Here is a 6,000-nt window from a genome sequence, read left to right on the forward strand (position 1 = left end):
TGGAAATGGTGCTTTTCAGACCACAGCATGTTTGTTAAATAATTACATTTTTGCCAAGAGCAGAGGTTTGTATTTTTGTGGTGAAAAGCTGAGTTTGTTGGAAGAAAAGATTAATCATCCTTCACACTTATGAATAATCACAAGAATAATAACAGGTTTCATAAACAAATCAATAAACACAAATAAGACACTTGCAAAATGAAAATGGACATTTTGCCCAGCTGCATATTCATTTGCACCATATGGTAGTATCTGTGAGGGCCAAGGGGGATCCGGGAAAGGGTCGGCTGAGTTGTGGCCACAAACCCGGCACGTACAGATGGGTACTTTCGACCGCTGGAGTAGAATTAGGCACAAACGCATACTGGTTCAAACAAAGATGGCTTTACTTACACTGTCGAGATGTACAGTGTAGGAAGAAAGTTAACTTCAAACTTCAGTTCAGTTTCAGTTTAACCGAGGAGCTCTGATAAGACGAGATATCTTTCTAACGGGTTTGAACATGAGCATGCAGAACACGGGGGTACGTCGGGGACAGTCGGCGACGGGGAGTCGTCAGCGGTTGATCAGTCCACCACGTTCACTCCGAGATGGGCGCGGAGTTCTCCAACTTGGGCGGAAACTGCTCCAACCTTTTATATGGCTAGCGAGCCAATTGCTAGTCGCCACGTAGGAATAATTTAGAACCGGCCAATAGTAATGTGTAAATCTGCATATGAGTGGCGGGAACCTTTCCACGCCGAGGTTCTCCACCGTGCCGAGAAATTCCCTCGTACAAAATCTCACCGTGCCTTGTGCTAGAAAGTTCCACTGTGCCGAGGCACTCAACCACTATGCTCTGACAGTATCTAAAAAACAAGTCCTTCTGCCACATATTTTGCACCATCCACAGTATCCCCAGAGCCACGGTTGCCAAAGAACCATAGTAAAGGTGAATCTGAGATAGAAGGTAGATTCCTGGGAGTGGTACTCTTTTCAGTGTGTTAAAATAGTAATCTCCAACACTAAGATTATATGATTTTCAAGAAGCTGTATCTCAAAACAGCAATGCATCCACTTACTGCATATGGACCCAAACTATAAAAGGGTTGTACACAGGGTGCAAATTACACATTGACTCTTGGTGGGGAAAGGTGGGGGGGGTCTGCAAAAAAAATTGGGCTGCCCATCACAATGCCCTAATAAAATCAGAGCCCCCTCCAGGTTATGATTTTAAAATCTTACAGGGGGGCTCTACTTTGAACCCTGATTACACACCTGAAAACTGATCTGAGTTGAAGTAGAACATCACTCAGTACTAGACAGAATCAGGTCTGTATTCTTTTCTAACTAAAGTATATAGCAGCATTATACTCCACAGCTATAAGAAACTGCCATGAATCAAGGACAAACCACAGAAGTCAATGCCATTTATAAAACTTACTCTAACAACTGCATTAGCTAAATACTGATGATGTCTTGGTACTTCTCAGCCTATGTCCTGCTGTGGAATTCAAAATTTTATGATAAAAGTAGATGGTAATGTTTCTGCAAAATTGGCCTAGAGGTGCTATAAAGAGCTATAAGCTGTGCCTTTATCCCAAAACTGTCATGCCTCTGTAAATTAACATGTGGCAAATAAGCAAGGTGTACAATGTACTTTGTTGCCTCTGGAGGAAGTCTGTTTCAGAAGCAGATGAGAAAGGAGGCACATAAAAAGAAATTAGTTAGAAAAGTAGCGACTTATAATTCAGAGAAATCTTTTACCCTTGAAATTCTAATATTATAAAAGCCTAAGTCTTCCCGTCTGTCTGTAACACTTTATTTGCACTCCAATTGGCTGATGAAAACAGCCAATCAGAGTGCTCCAAGCATGGGGGAGTGCTGCCATGATTCCAAAGCCACGCTGGGGACTGGACAGAGGGTGGAGGAGCTGACTCCCCCACCCCACTCCCTGCAAGCAGTGCCAAGGACCAGACAGGGGATGGAGGAGCTGGCCCCGGCTCCCTCATCCCACTCCCTGAAGAGGCAGAACAGCAGCAACATAGGGCGTTAGGTGGTGGCACTCCATCCCAGCCCCTGCCTCCATCATTCCTGACAGGCAATTGGCTAGTTTCAGCATGATATCTGTAATTCCCATGGTACCATTGCCATCAAAGGGTCATGATAAATTAATGGGCCAAATGCTACAAAGAGTTTTGTGGTCTATTATGTAGAGTCATGTAAGTGCATTTTGAAAATAAAAATAGTATTTCTGACAGAAAGGGCAAAATGGTTCTGAAGTACTAAAAAGCACATCTTGTCTTCTAAAATAAGTACATTTTGTCATGCATCTCTGCAATATATTGATTTATCCTCAACTTCATGCCAAAGTTCTCTCCATCACATCCCATGAAAACACAGAAAAAAAGATTTGGAAGGGACTTCAGGTGGGCATCTAAGTCAAAACCCTGACCACCCAGGACCATCCCTGGTTTAACAAATGTTAAACATTTGTTTAACATACACATAAAAATATACTACCTCACCTATATCACGTATGATTTTCTCTTGGTCTGCCCATCAAACTATGGGTTAGAACCTAGACTGCTTAGCTTCCCAGGTCAGAATACATTCAGTCTACTATACCACTTAAGTGTGACCATATATTTTAATAAGTATGAATTTACAGCACCTTGTACATAGTGTCTCTTCAAAATATGTGGTCACCTGTAAGAGCTACATATTATATACACAGCATTTTGCATGGTTCTACAGAGTTCATGAGTAAATAGGTTAATAATGAGAGTGTAATGACTTCTTAAAGAAACTAATTATAACTGAAGTTTCTCAACTCTTTCCTTTTACACTTGAGGTCTTTTTTTTAGCAAAAAAAAAATTTAGGTCAAATACTGTAGTCCTCAAAAAATCACACTGATGTCAATAGGAGCTCTGTGTAAGCAAGGGCTGCAGGATTTGGATGGCACTCCTTGATCAAAAAACTATTATTACATTTCTCAGAAATGATACTTTGTGTTTATGCAGGTGGTTTAGCTGTGTGTACCTTAAAGCCCTTAGGGAGGATTTACTCTTCTTGCATATATTTTTGTCTCACACATATCATGTCTTTTAAACACTTTACAAACATAAATCATAGAGAATCGTAAAGAGGTAGGGCTAAAAGGGACTTCAAGAAGTCATCTGGAACAACCCCCTGCCTGAAGCAGGATCATTCTTATCCAAACCATCCTATAAAAATCCATTGTCTAACCTCTTAGCCTACCACACAGTCAACTCTGACCACACAAGCCATAACACCCTAACCTGCCACAAGTAAAGCTGGGGGACCACCAGAGGCAGTGCCAGCCTCTTCCTGGTGGAGGCTGGCTAGGCCAGGAAGCTCCACCCCTCCCAGCACCACCACCACTGCCCGCCCATCCATCCCACGCAGCTGAGCCCACCCCACTCCTGCCGGCTCTGAACCCAGCCCTGGCCTAGCCCTCCCACCAGGAAGAGGTTGCTAGGGGGATGCTTGGGGGAGACTATAGCCACCCCAAAATTTGCCTTAGTCCCCCCCGCCTGGAGCCACCCTTCCCTCCAAGCACCACTGCCTGCCTGTCTGCCCCACATGAGTGAGCCCACAAAGGTGTGGCACTCCCGACAGGGGCAGTGCAAACCACTTCCTGGTTGCGGGGGCTGTGCTGAGGCTGGGCTCAAAGTGGCAGGAGTGGGGTGGGCTCAGCTGCGTGGGGCAGGCGGGAGGGCAGTGGCGGTGGTGCTGGGAGGGGTGGAATCTGCTGTCCCAGCCAAAGCCTGTTAATATGTGCTCAAGATATCCCAGGAAGAGGGCCATGCTCCCAGCTAGAGATGAAGGCAGAAAACACCACACTCCATGCCAGTCTGACCATGGGGAAAATTCCTTCCTGACCCTAAATATGGTGAATAGTCTGTTCCTACTAACCTGATCTATTGAAAACATCAACATACATAACTCTGCAGATTCTCCCTTTGTTCAGAATAATTTTAGCTGCACCAGGATCATACCTAGCAAACGATGCAGTAGATACAGCTCATTAAGGACGTCTGTACTATTGCTTTCTAAAGATCAGTGGTACTCAGTCTATGGCCTACAGGCTGGATCTGGCCCTCGAAGTGACTAGCTCCAACTTGCAGCATTGGCAGGGATCAATAACAAGCAGCTTGGCCTGATGCTTTCCCTTTCCTCTTCTATGCCACACCATGCTGGTCCCCTCCACAACCCTCCTTGCCCTCCCCCTTCCCCAGGCAGGTATTATTTATCAAAGGTAAGCTCTCTCCTTCCCCTCTCTCTGACATTGGCAGCAATCTCTCTCCCTTTCTCCCTTGCTGGAGATGAGTCATCACCCATGATGCAGCTGAGTCACAAGCACCCTGCCTGCCAGTGTAAGAGATTGAGCTTCACTGTTATAAATGATTGATAGTCCTCTTTAGCAATTGGGCAATATTCCTTCCAGCGGTCAGGTCCTAGAAAGAGATATAAAGGAATGCCATTGAAAATCTCCCAGCTAGGCATAAATTTGGTTTCTATTTGGATAAATGATACAATTTATTCATCTCTGTCTCGGACGGCCAAAGCCGACTCAAGGTGATTCAATAATTACTCGTTTGTCGGGGCGGGCTGGTGAATAGAGAGGCTGAGAAAGCTTTATGGTTGTAAAACTTTACTTACGTCGCTTGCTGTTGTGACGAAAATGGTCCGGTCATCTGAACAACTACGTTAGTTGTTCCAGCTGGCAGGGCTCAGGCCAGCACATCCATCAACAAATCGGGCCGGCAGGGAAAGGGATATGTCTGGGATTGCGCTCGGCGACAGGGAGAAGAATCGATAGGTGATCAGTCTGTCGATCAGCTCAGCCACGAGTCAGATCTCTTCAGAGGCACTCTGCAGCGTGCTCAAAGTTCTCCAACTTGGGCGGAAGTCGCGCTAATTTTTACACAGCTAGCAAGCCAATTACTAGCCGCCACGTGTGCATAATTTAGAACTGGCCAATAGCGGGACACAAATTTACATTCGGATGGCAGGAACTCTCTTGCACCGGGGTTTTCTGCAGAAACAGAAAGCCTTTTACTTTGCAAGAGGCTCTCATGTGGCGGGAAAATTCCACCATGCCAAGGCACCAAAATCACTGGGTTGTGACAATCTCCTTACAACTGTACTTATTTACTGCTGCTGAGTTGTTTTGTCTTTTGCTTTTCAAACAGTGGCACTGAAGATGTAATTGTGACCTTTCTTATGCAATGATACTCAAAATTAATTCTTGGTTTAGCTAAAGATCATCATCATCATCTCTTATTAGCAAATGGTTGTTAAACACCTGGATCTCCATGGTTCATGATCTATGATAGTTTTATAGGTTCATCATATTTAAGAGACTGTTGGATCATTTAATATGACTTCCTGCATTTCACGAGCCATTAAATTTTACCCAGATACTCCTATATTAAGAACCTTGTCTCCTATATTAAGGCAAAACACTTTAATTAGAATAAAGCATTTAAATCTTCACGATAAGAAGAGAGAGGGAGATGCTATCAATGCCTGAGGCTTCTACAATGGCAAACAATTCATTAGGTGACCTGTACTCTCATGATCCAAGCAGGCAAAATGTAGGACACCAATCAGAAGACTAGAAAGTGGGTTAAGAGTTTACATTATAAATGTTATTTTGAATATTCTTTGTGTACCCCCTCTCTGATGCACTGAAGGAGAAAAAGAAAGAAAATGAGATTAGATTTGCTCAATTTTGCACAGAGGAAAGTTTTCCTTCCTGATCTCTCAAGGAAATTGGCTAATGTTCTGAAGCATGAAAATTTATTATAGTCATTATCTCAATGCAGAAATGAAAGAGTATTGAGCCTGTTAATGGCTATGCAGATAATTCCATACTTCCTATGTCCCAAATAAGAAGGAGTTGAACAAAGAGACACAGATTAGTGTCCCCTTGGCCAGAAGGGACCCCTACAACCATTCAGTCTGAACTTCATTTCTCCCCCATCAGGCTG

The sequence above is a fragment of the Alligator mississippiensis genome, chromosome 3, assembly GCF_030867095.1.
Source record: "Alligator mississippiensis isolate rAllMis1 chromosome 3, rAllMis1, whole genome shotgun sequence".
NCBI lineage: Eukaryota > Metazoa > Chordata > Crocodylia > Alligatoridae > Alligator > Alligator mississippiensis.